Here is a 12948-nt window from a genome sequence, read left to right as displayed (position 1 = left end):
TTTATCATGGTCACACCGAAATTGTTACAGGAGGGCTTTATGCACGGGCAGCTCTCATCGGGAAGGAGTTATTCTGTCTCCTTTAAAGATAATAGTAATAAAACAATACTTTCTTGCTTACCTGAGGGGAATCCTCCGAGTATGCAGAAACACCCCCTCCCACACCGCCATTTTTTACGGGTCGTCCAACTGGTTTGCTTCAGGCCACCATTTGCTCTTCAAGGGAACAAGTGAGACCTGCACCACAGTGTTGCAGTATATCTGCAGCTCCTACGAAGAGTGGTCTTACAGCCCGCACCACCAAAAAATCCTTCTGTGATGATACAGGTGTGCAAATATCCACCACAAGGGTTTTTTGAGGGGGCCTAACAGCAAATTATGTAGAAATATGTGTAACTGTAACCCCATCAGTGGCCGCTTTCTAGCTAAAAAAGCCACTTTGGGAGGAGGTAACAGAGAGTGGAGAAGCAACGAGAGGTAAGGGGTGATGCTGCTTAATTCCCTGCTTACTTGTTTCAAATCCCCCCCACCTTGAAACTTTCCCCAATGGGGTTTCAAATCTGCTTTTGCCCTTGCAGACATATATTTGTAATCCTGCAGAAGGCAAAGCCATAGAGAGGAGATTTAGAACAGGGAATTGGTTAGCACTTCTCCCTTCAGTTGGCCTTTCCTGAAGTGGCTCTTCAAAATTGAAAAGTGGGGGAGGGGTGCTACAGTCATATAAGAACATAACATCAGACCAAACTCCATCTATTCCAGCATTCTGTTCACTCAGTGGCCAACCAGCTGCCCACGGGAAACCCACAAGCAGGACATGAGTGCAACAGCACCCTCCTGCCCATGTTCCCCAGCCACTGGTGTATATAGGCATACCACCCCTGGTACTGAAAGCAGCATATAGCCATGAGGACTAGTAACTATTGAAAGCCTTCTCTTCCATAAATTTGTCCAATCCCCTTCTAAAGCCATCCAAATTGGTGGCCATCACTACATCTTGTGGAAGTAAATTCCATAGTTTAACTATGCACAGTGTGAAGAAGTACTTCCTTTTATCTATCCTGAATCTCCCACCAATCAGCTCCATGGGATGACCCCGGGTTCTAGTATGAGAGGGAGAAAAATGTCTCCCTATCCACTTTCTCCATACCAGACATAATTTTGTACACCTCTATCATGTCTCTATCATATTCATACACACACACACACACACTGGCATGTGGTTTGACTCTTGGATTTCTTGGGTTGTGGATCTATGGTAATAAGTAGTACACATGCAAATTTCTTGTTCATCATTGCTGGGAGTGTGGTTATGCTGTTTTTCTTCCCAACAGCTCTGTGGGGTTTTCAGTCAGTTCTCTGTAAAGCATTGCAGTAGAAAGTTGTCTTGGTTGCCTCTATGTCAGTCTTCCCCAATCTGGTGCCCTCCAGATATTATGGACTACAACTCCTATAATTCTTAACCACTGGTCATTCTGCCTGGGGCTGATGGGAGTTGCAGTCCAAAACATCTGGAGGGCACCAGTTTGGGGAAGGATGCTATATGTAATCACACTTGTTCATAACAGCCCTTCCTTCATCAGCCTCTTCTTATGAGGGGCTGTGGCTCAGTTGGTAGAGAAGATGCTTTGCATGCAGAAGGTCCTAGGTTCAATCCCTGGCATGTCCATGTAGGGACGGAAAAAATACCCTACCCGAAATCCTGGAGAGCCATTCCTGCCGGACAGTGTTGACAATACTGGGTTAGATGGACCAGTGGTATGACTCAGTGTGAGGCAGCTTCCTGTGTACCCCGGAATTGCACATGAAGGGAAGGCTGTGGATGCCGTTGCATGTTGCGGGGCTGAGATCCCATGGCCAGCAAAACCACTTGTTCACAATACTATCCTGGGTACCACATCAGAAAGTCCATGATATCAACATCTAGTCTGGCTACTGTGCAACATACCTAAAGCCTACCAAAATTGAAGTGGAGAGGATGTTCAAGGTAGTGTCTTTTCGTTTAGGCTTAGTCAATAAATGTTCATCTTTAATGTGGTATGTGTTCAATCAATCAGACCAATACAGGTCCAGTTCGGTGCATTTTCTAAGTTCATGTCGCTCAGAGTAAAACTCAGTGATGGCATTGCAAAATGGTGGCCCCACTTCAATTTTGATAGACTCTGGATATGTTGATTGGGGTACCTTTCCAATTCTGCTGCTATTTTTTTGAGGTTTTCCATTAACACTCCACCTCCAATAAAATAACAGGCTTGTGCCTACACCCTCACCCTTCCCCTGTGGCTGCTACTTCCTACTTTTTAACACTCTGCTTCTTCTGTTCCTCCTTGTATAGGCTCAGCTAATCACTGTCAGGGACTTCATCAACACCACATCACCATCGCTATAACACCGCTTGCTCAGTGCATTACAGTGCTCATTCTAAAGGCAACAATGTAAAGGAGGTTGTAGTAGGTAAACATGGGTACCTCTGTCTGTAAGAGGATGGAACTGCTAAACTGTGGTGGCTACAGGATCAGATCCCTGTACAAAGGCCTAGGGTAATCACTCTATCTAGACCATAGCTCGGTACCGACTTCTCAAGGGTAACAGGACCAGGGAGAAGCCAAATGCTGGTAGTTTTTCTTTGGGCTAATTTCAAGGACAGTTCAACTGGGACAGATTGTGGGATCTTACAGAGTGGAAGAGAAGAAGGTTTCAGGCATTACGTCAAAGGCGTATTGCACAAGCAACTGTCACCCACAGACTGGGGAGTTTGATAGTTGGCTGGCTCCGTCCTTTCCCCTCTTGAAGACTGTGGGAGTGTTGTTTCTGCTAGTATTTAGCATCTGCTGTGTCAAAGAAGAGCAATATGGGTAAACTTGGCCAAGTGAATGCTCCCTCTTCTGGAGGCAGCTTCTTCCTAGCTGCTGGCAGCCATTCTCTCTGGAGTTAGAGATTAGTCTGAAGCAGAGAGAATTTTGTTGGAACAGTTGGGGCTGGGTATCAACGCACAAGAGAGTTCCTCTGGCATCCAGGAAGCATCAGGCAGTATGGCAATATTATGGCTGCTGTAGGATTCTGGTGCTTCTTTTCTCCATTAACACGTGGCACAATCCACCTGGACATTCTCTTGCGTAACCCCAATGAAATGTTCTTGCACAATGTCCATTTATTTTAGTGGTGCTTGAGCATATGAACATCTCCATGGATTATGGCCCATAGGCCAGATCTCTCCCCCCCAGCCCCCACCAATGCTGGTATCTTTATTGGTGTTCAAAATCTGCCACCTCACATTACCTCATAATACCAATCTTGGGGTATGTAGGTTCTGAGGAATAATTCTTGTCCAAGCATCTTGGTGGTCACAGCAACTGTAAAGCTCGGTCACATATACATTTATAGCATCAGCGATAAACCAACACTGATACGCAACATTTTATTTTACTTGTTGGTATGAGAACAGATTCCCACATGATAGTCTAGGCACAAGATGTGGAACTTTGGCACTGAAGCCCACAATTCAGCCACCCTGGGCAGCTCTGGATTTGAGAGGGGCTGAGCAAAGTACCCTCTGGTGGGCCCCTCCTCTGCCAGAGGGCCTCAGGCGGCTTCTCTGGTGGCAGAGGCAGTGCTCTGGGGACCTGGGTGGCTGAGCCCAGCTGCCATTCAAATTTCCCACAATTCCCCCCAAACATAGTGTCATTCTGTGGCATTGTGGGAAACTGAAATGATGGCCAGCCACTCAGCACAGGTTGGAGTGTGGGCCAGAAAATAATGAAATGGGGGGCTGGGAGGGAAGGTATCAGCAGGGCCCCAGCAGCAACCCATGGGCTGATGCTGGCCCTGTAACTATGCTAGCTTTAACGCAACTTCTGGGTATGTCTCAGGCTAAGCAACCACACACTGGTTAACATAGTCTCTAGAATGTTCCAAGGGTGACTCTCCAACCAGCTTATCATTCAGGAAAGGGTGTTGAAGGGTGCCCCTGTGTGGTAAAAATGTGTAACTTCCCCTAGAACACAAGCTTACCTCAACAATCTCTTGCACTTGGACCCATACTCCTGCCTCAGCTGCATAGCAGTATGTACCCAAACATGCATGCATATGCTCTCTTAAACACTGTTAGACAAAAGTTCTTGCTTCTGGTTGAAAGAAAGGATGCCAGGCAGGCAGCAGTGGATCCAACACTATTTTATTAGTCGTTTTGCAAAACGGGTGCAGAGCAGTCTGGACCCCGAGATAAGCGTGCACAAGTCTTTTACTGAGGCTGGGCGGCAGCCTTTTACATACCGAGGCTGGGCGGCAGGCACTGGCGGAGCGCTAGGGGCAGGCCATGCCAGGTAAGGGGAACAAGGGAGAGATGTGTAGTATCTGTCCCCTGCTCCGGGCCTGTTCAGAGCCAAAGGATGGCTGGGGGAGGCGTGACCCCATCTTCTGGCCTTCATTTGCTGCTCTGCAATGCCAGGTCTGTTACCCAGAAAACCTCCCTCATCCATGACATGATCCTGGATGAGGGTGCAGACCTGGCATGTATTACGGAGACCTGGCTGGCAGAGGCTGCTGCTCCAACCCTTGCAGCCATGTGTCCAGCTGGATTTTCGTATGCACAGCAGCCGAGGGCTGGGGATCGGGGAGGGGGAGTGGCTGTTATCTACCGAGAGTCCTTGGTCTTCACCAGACCCCCTCTCCGGGAGACCAAGGTTGCTGAGTGCATGTACTGGAGGTTGGGCCCGAAGGGCAGTCTGGGGATTCTGCTCGTGTACCGTCCACCCCGCTGCACGACTGACTCCCTGGCCGAGGTGCTTGAGGTGGTCTCTGATGTGCGTGTACAGTCCCCTAACTTACTGGTGTTGGGGGACTTCAACGTACATTCGGAGGAGCACCTCGGGACTTCATGGAGACCATGGCCTCCTGGGAGCTGCACCATATTCTAACTGGGCCCACCCATGTAGCTGGTCATGCACTAGACCTTGTGTTTGTTTCTGGAGAAGCGGGGAGTGATCTGGAAGTCGGGGGTATATCCACCACCCCCTTGTCATGGTCAGATCACTATCTGGTGATGTTGGACTTCTCGGTTCCACAACCCCTCCGCAGGGGTGGAGGACCCATTAAAATGGTCCGCCCCAGGCGTCTTATGGATCCAAATGGATTCCTGAACGCGCTTGAGGATTCTCTGGGGCATGCCAACGGCCACTCGGTCGAGACCCTGGTGGGTGGCTGGAATGCCGCAATCACCGGGGCATTAGATCGGGTGGCTCCGAAACGCCCTCTCCCCCTGAACAGGGCTCGGACTGCACCATGGTTCAATCCGCAGTTACAAGCTCTGAAACAGGAGGTGAGACGGCTAGAGCGCCGGTGGCGGAAGTCTCGCTCCAAAGACGATCAGACACGGGCTAGAGCTATATCTTCAGCCTATCACGTGGCGGTGAAGGCAGCAAAAAAGGAATATTATGCTGCCTCCATCGCGTCTGCAGAGTGCTGCCCCAGGAGGCTGTTCCAAGTGGTCCGGAGCCTGGTCGGTCCTGTGGCTCCGGAACCACTGGAGCATTCTAAGGCCTCCTGTGAGGCTTTGGCAAGGCACTTTGCAGATAAAATTGATCAGATTAGGTGTGTTACTCTGCACACTGTGGATACAGTTAGTGAGCAAGAGGCGGCCTGTGGCAAACCGGTTTTGTGGGATCGGTTCCAGCTTCTTCCTCCTGATGAAGTGGACAAGGTGCTTTCATCTGTAAGGCCGACCACCTGCTTACTTGATCTTTGCCCATCTTGGCTCATTATGAGCTGTAGAGAGAGACTGGGTGAAGGGATCAGGGCGGTGGTGAACGCCTCCCTTGAGGAGGGAGTGATGCCAACAGCCCTCAAGGAGGCAGTTATAAGACCACTCTTAAAGAAGCCCTCCTTGGATCCTCAAGTTCTGAACAACTTTCGCCCAGTCTCAAATCTGCCATTTTTGGGCAAGGTGATTGAGCGGGTGGTGGCGGTGCAGTTGAAGGCACACTTGGAAGAAACTAATTATCTAGACCCATTTCAGTCGGGCTTCAGGCCTGGGCATGGGACAGAAACGGCCTTGGTCGCCTTGGTGGATGATATGAGGAGGGCTCTGGATAGGGGTGAATGCTCCTTCCTTGTTCTCGACCTCTCAGCAGCTTTTGATACCGTTGACCACGGTATCCTCCTGGACCGCCTGGAGGGGATGGGCATTGGAGACACTGTATTGCGGTGGTTCCGGTCCTTCCTCTCCGGCAGGTACCAGAGAGTAGCACTGGGAGAGGAGGTTTCGGACCCGTGGCCACTTACTTGTGGGGTGCCACAGGGTTCCATCCTCTCCCCGATGCTATTTAACATCTATGTGAAGCCACTGGGGGCTATCATCAGGAGGTTTGGGGTGCAGTGTCATCAATATGCGGATGACACGCAGCTCTACCTCTCATTCAAATCTTCACCAAGGTTGGCCGTAGAATCCCTGTCCAAATGTCTGGAGACGGTGAGTGGCTGGATGGGGAGGAATAAGCTGAAGCTCAACCCTGACAAGACCGAGGTACTTTTGGTGGGAGACAAGAGGAGGCTGGGGGATGTTGACCTGGTGTTGAATGGGGTATGGCTACCCTTGAAAGACCAGGTCCGCAGCCTGGGGGTCATTTTGGACTCCCAGCTGTCCATGGAGGCTCAGGTGTCAGCTGTGAGCCGGACAGCGCTGTATCAACTCCATCTGATACGGCGGCTGCGCCCCTTCCTTCCCGACCATCTGCTCCCATCGGTAGTACATGCCCTGGTCTCCTCTCGTTTAGACTACTGTAATGCGCTCTATGTGGGTTACCCTTGAAGACGGTTCGGAAGCTGCAGCTGGTACAGAACACAGCGGCTCGCCTGATTAAAGGCAGCCGCTGGCGAGATCACATCACTCCAGTGCTGAAGGAGTTGCACTGGTTACCAGTTGTTTTCCGGGCCAAATTCAAGGTGTTGGTTTTGACCTTTAAAACCCTATATGGTTCCGACCCAGCCTATCTTAAGGAGCGCCTCCAGCAACACCAGACAGGCCGCTTAACAAGATCAGCCTCAGATGGCCTTCTCTCTGTCCCATCAGCCAGGGCAGCTAGACTGGTGGGGACGAGGGAGAGGGCCTTCTCTGTGGTGGCCCCCCACTCTGTGGAACTCCCTCCCTAGGGAACTCCGTCATGCCCCCTCTTTAATGAGCTTCCGTCGTGCATTAAAAACGTGGTTGTTCAGGCAGGCATTTGGGGTGGGTTAGGGTATTTAAAAAAAAAATTTTATGGTAAAATTTTATTGTTTTAAATTGTTTTATGGGGGTTGTACATCGCCCAGAGTGGCTGGGTGACCAGTCAGATGGGCGATTAATAAATTTAATAAATAAATAAATAAATAAATTTTATACCCTTGCCCCCCACAATCTTTCCATTAGCCACAGGACATGTCAACTGACTGAGCCATTAGCTGACTCATTAGTCATGAGTGTGTCAATGTGCTTTTTGCTGATTATGCCTATATGCTTTTTTCTGATTATGCTTACGTGACTGACATGCCAGCCATTTAGGCATCTCTTTTTCTAACAATTCCCTCCTTTAAGTCTTTACTCATGTCTTAAAGCGGAGTTTCTTTGTCTGCGCAGTAAAGCAAGAGCATTTGCTTTGTCAGAGCGGTCTCAATTAACCGCTGGGATAGGCCTCTGGCGCAGGGGATGATGCAACAACCAAATAGTACCAGAGCTCCCACCACCACTACAAGCGAAATAAGGATTGAGGCCGCTAAATGTTTCCATCTTCCAAACCATTTCTCCAGCCAATCGGTCAGGGGGTTGTTAACCCCTGAGTTTTCGGCTAGCTCCACAGATAGGGTGGTGAGACCTTGCAATGCTCTTGTTACTGTGCCGTCTGGGGCGGTTTTATTAGGGATGAAGGTATAACACCGTCCGCCTAACATAACACATGCCCCTCCTTTTTCTGCTAACATCATATCAAGAACACGCCGATTTTCCCAGGCCATTTGGCTAGTAGCATCTAGCTGCTCAGCCAATCCTTTTACAGCGTCTCGGGTATAGTTTATAAACCTTTGTTGATTATAATAAATGTAATTGATCCAATCTACATTTTTGTTAATGGTCGCCCACCAAAACAGAGTGGATTCAAATCCTGCAGCTATTTGATTTCTTCCCTTGAATTCATCTGGGACCCCTCTCGGGACTCCTATCGAATCTATATATATTTGGTTATCAAAAGGGGTTGCCTCACGCCTCTGCCGTCGATGAGTGGGCAGTTGAGATGGATGAAAGGCTATGGAGAAAGGAACTGCTAGCTGTACTATCCCACAGAGCCCAGACCAATTGGACGGGAGGGTCTCAAAAAGTTCTAAACCCCCACAATACCACCAGAGGTCAGTACGGGGGACTGATAGGGAATCATTATGAAATTTTGACATGTTAACACAATTTATACCACTTGTTATGTTTCCCAGTTGGGACCTGTCCTGACGGGGGAGTCGGAAAATACAACCTGTGTGGTTCCAGCCTATTGTAAGGGACATCGGGGGTATTAACCGATCCTTAGCCCTCAAGGGAGGATACAATTTATTAAGATCTTGGCAATGTGTATCCCCCCAAGCGTTGGGATGTTGAAATAGACGCAATGTACAATTAAGGCACTCAGGGCTGTCCCATCCCAATGGGAAGGGCAACACCTTAGCTATGGAACGGCCAGCTGCGCACACAAAACAATCGGATTTATTTAAGGATTTTGCGGTATACTTGACCCATTCTAGCCACATATTATCTACTTCGGTGCTTACTTTATGCCCATATCGAGGTCTCTGGGGATGCTTTTCTACCTTGGGAATCTCTACTAGAGGGGGTGTACGGGGTGTGGCATTTTGTGGTTTTATTTTAAAGCTGTCAAGCCTAAACCCTTGAGGTATCACCATCCATGTTAATATTTCTTTGACTAGCATTATCAACACCACCCACAACACCTGCTTCATATTACAAGTTTTTCTTTGGTCTCTGGTTTTTTTTTTTTTTAGACTGTAACAATTCGAACCCAAGCTTTTCCCAGATGTTGAGACTTGTATATTACAGGCGATTGTGGCTCCTGGATGGTTTCTTCGCCTGTGTCCCTGGCAGCTTCCAGGGGGGTGCCAGGGAGCAGAGGGCTGTTGCCCGTGTCCTCCTGTTCTCTCCAGGTGACAGGAGGAGGCAGGGGCCATCTAAATGGCTTCAACCGGCTGCAACGTGTCCATTTGCTAGAACCTACAAGTTTCACACATGAATGGCTGGTTGGTCCCACCAGGTAGGGCCCTTCCCACCCTTCTTTTAGAGCTTCTTTTTTCCACTTTTTCAACAACACTTCGTCTCCCGGCTGGAAGAGATGGATGGGTGGATCTAGCAGCAACCTCTGGAATGGGACGGAATAAGCTCGTAGCTGTGAAAGAACGGATCTGTGTTCTTGCGCCACCTGCAACTCGGGAGTATGTGGGGGGCTCTTCTCTTCTGGGTAAGATGAGAAATGTCCCTTGGATTCCTTCCTTGGCTGCCCTTTTTGCAGCCTCATGTGCCCTTTGGTTTCCCCACCTCCGCTTTTCTTCTTTCTCCTTTCTATGGGCTCGGACGTGGACAACAGCTACTTGCAAGGGTAGTTGGAGAGCATCTAGAAGATCCACTATTAGGCCTCCATTGGCCACCAGAGATCCATTTGCTGTGAGAAATCCCCTCTCTTTCCATAGTTGCCCGTGAGCATGCACAACGGCGAAGGCGTTTTTGCTATCGGTGTAAATATTTACTCGCTTTCCTTTGCCTGCCTGCAGGGCTCTTGTTAAGGCCACCAACTCAGCGGATTGGGCGGAGAAATGAGGAGGCAGTCGTTCTTCGTGCACACTCTCATCTTGGGTAACGACGGCCGCTCCTGTGTAATGCTTTCCATTTAACACATTAACTAGACCCGTCTACAAACAGATCTTCGGCTCCCTCTATTGGTTCATCTTCGAGATCTGGTCGGCCTTTGGTATCTATGTCTAGCACTTCGAGGCAATCATGATCGGGGAGCCCTGGTCTGCTTGTGCCCTGTAGTGTCGGCAACAGTGTGGCGATATTAAAGCTAGAGCAGGCCTTAAAAGTGAGATTCTCATTTGTCAGCAGGCCTATCTCATACCGGGAATGCCGGGCTGGGTTGAGAAATTTGCTTCCTCCTCCTGACCCTAGAATCTATGGCACCCCATGCGGTACCCAGACTTCGGTGGGTCCTCCCATTGTCATCTTTTCGGCCTCAGTGCAGATCAGAGCTGTTGCCGCCACTGCCCTTAAGCAACTCGGCCATCCTCGTGCCACAACATCAAGGACCTTGGAATAATATCCCACCGGTCTCCAGGAGGGGCCCTTTCGCTGGCAAAGTACTCCCGAGGCTACGCCTTTATTCTCATGCACATAGAGTCTAAATGGTCGACTGGGATTTGGTATGGCTAGGGCAGGTGGCGACACAAGGGCAGCTTTGAGACTGAGGAAAGACTTATTCATCTCCTTAGTCCATTTCCATTTATCCAATTTATCTTTTTTGCAGCGCCTCATATAGCGGCCACGCCGTCTCACCATAGTTTGCTATCCATAGCCGGCAGAATCCAGTCAACCCCAGATAGACCCTTAATTCGCGGGGGGACGCAAGGACAGGGGTGTCACGGATGACTTCTCCGGGTCCCCTTAGTTAGGTGATAGCCCAGGAATTTTACAGTCAGTCGGGCCAGCTGCACCTTTTCCCTCGACATTTTATACCCCCCCCCCGCACGCTCCTCTCTCTCTTTCTGCTTCAAGGCTTCACAGTCATGCTTCCAGTGCCCAATTTTCTTACAGAAGGCACACTGGTCTCTTCCCAGGGAAGACCCCTTCCTCCCTCCTTTTCCTCCCTTCTTAGCTCCTCCTTTGTCGGGTCTGAGAACCGCAGCGAGGAGCTTTGCTTGCCTCTTGTCTTTCTCTTTTCCCTCTTCTTCTTCTCGTCTTTCATAAACTTTCTGTGCTACCTCAACTAAAACACCTAGGTCAGCCGCCAATCCTCCCTCAACCTTTTGCAACTTCTTTCTGATGTCTTGGCAACTATTTCCCACGAACTGAGTCGTGAGAATCCTTAAATTATTTGGGTCATTCAAGTCAATATCAGTATACTTGGCGAAGGCTTCCCTTAACCTTTGGAGGAACACGGCAGGAGGTTCGTTTTTGTCTTGTTTTAAAGTCAGGACTTTTTGCAAATTGGGGACCCTCCGCGCGGCTTGCTTCATGCCCGCTAAAACGAGCCGAAAATACTCAGCATGTAGCTGTCTCTGTGCTGCTGTGGCCACCCCCCAATCGGGCCGTCCTGTGGGCAAAGCTGCTGCCATCTCATCCTCAGTTGCCTGGGGGTGCTCTTCTCTAAACCTGGCCCGTGCCCCTGCAAGGATGGTTGGTTTTTGACTAAGGAAACAGGTGTTTAGCAGCATTTGTGTATCATCCCATGTGGGGTTGTGTGTGAGCCTCACATTCTCCATCAGGGATAGGAGTGGGCCGGGATCCTCCTCAAAAGGAGGGTTAAATTGTTTCCAAGTCAGACGTTGTGAATGGGGCATAGACAAACATTGTCCCTTGAGGATGTTGGGTGGTAGGGTCGGGGACCTCTCTGATGGGGAAGGGTAATTTCACCGGTGGCTGGGGATCTTTTCGCAAATTATAGTTAGGCCCCCCTTTTGTCTCCCTGCCCTTTTTGGGGGCCCTTTCCTGTGATGAGGGTCCCCATGTGTCCTCTAGTATTTCCAACTTTTTCTCAAGGGAATCCAGACGATCTTGCAAAGTGTCCTGGAACTCAACTAGAGGGATGGGGTCCCCTGGCACCACTTCGCAAGAGGTGTCCTCCTCGGGGGCATTTGGCCACTGGGTGGGCTCCTCAGGAGATGGTGGTGCATGCAATGGGCGTGGTTGTCTGGCGACGGCTGTCCCATAGGGTGGAGGAAGCAGTGGGTTCTCCAGTGCCGTGGCCACGACCCTAGGTGGCCCTTTCCTTGCTGGTTCCTTATTGACCACCACAGGAAGGGCCAGAGACATGCATTTGACAACCCACGGAGCGGGCTTGCCGCCAAGGGGTACGCAGGTCGCCTATGAATCGATATAGGGGAACTGGTCCCAACTTCCCCTCTGTGTTATTATTATACGAACAGCAGATACCAGGGCTGGGTCAAAAGACCCCTCGGGTGGCCATTTGGGTTCTAATACTGGCCATTCCCGGGCACAAAGAAGGACAAGTCGATCCTTCATCATCTTAGTTCCATAATCTTGCTTAAAACGTGACCAATTCCGCAAACAACATCCTAAGGGCGTAGGGGACTCTTCTTCAGGCCTGGATTGGGACCCGCCCATGATGGTGGCAATTTCAATCAACAAATCTCGCGCTTCGCCCGCCTCTGACCCAGCCCGTCACCGGGGTAGGGAAATGCAGATCGGGGCTCCTCACTCGCTTCGCCCGTAGGCGTCTCACACAATCACAAACACACCACCGGCCCGCGTTTATCCCCTAATGTAAGCTGTTTCACTTACCCCAAAGGCCTCTTCTGTCCCACCCGCAGCTGCGTCCAGATGCTTATTGATCCACTGCCGGTGCCTAAAAAGGAGCGATCACATCTCCCTCTTCCTCTGGCGTTGGTCCCCAAGCGCCTTCGCCGACGACGACGAGAGGAGAAGGCAGTGTAAAACAACTGCCTGTGGCCACTCCTCCTCCGCGGCCCCTCGGCTCAGCGCAAAGGGGATGCGCCCCGAAGCAGGATCCGAGTCATGGCACCAAATTGTTAGACAAACGTTCTTGCTTCTGGTTGAAAGAAAGGATGCCAGGCAGGCAGCAGTGGCAACACTATTTTATTAGTCGTTTTGCAAAACGGGTGCAGAGCAGTCTGGACCCTGAGATAAGTGTGCACAAGTCTTTTATACCCTTCCCCCCGACAATCTTTCCGTTAGCC

General features: G+C 50.1%; 1 protein-coding gene across 2 annotated transcripts in view; it reads right to left on the bottom strand.

Annotated features, from left to right (window-relative positions):
- Positions 1-12948, bottom strand: part of CACNB3 (calcium voltage-gated channel auxiliary subunit beta 3) — a 74522-nt gene extending 61574 nt beyond the window's left edge. Inside the window, exon 1 of one of the 2 annotated variants that reach the window (XM_084836990.1) lies at positions 1-12948. This exon is cut by the window's left edge and continues 22480 nt beyond it. The gene's annotated coding sequence lies outside the window, so the exon portion shown is untranslated. The other variant, XM_084836991.1, reaches the window with a different exon arrangement.

The sequence above is a fragment of the Heloderma suspectum genome, chromosome 2, assembly GCF_057233095.1.
Source record: "Heloderma suspectum isolate Gila_16-S chromosome 2, 16-S_ref, whole genome shotgun sequence".
NCBI lineage: Eukaryota > Metazoa > Chordata > Lepidosauria > Squamata > Helodermatidae > Heloderma > Heloderma suspectum.
This window is presented reverse-complemented; position numbering and strand designations above follow the sequence as displayed.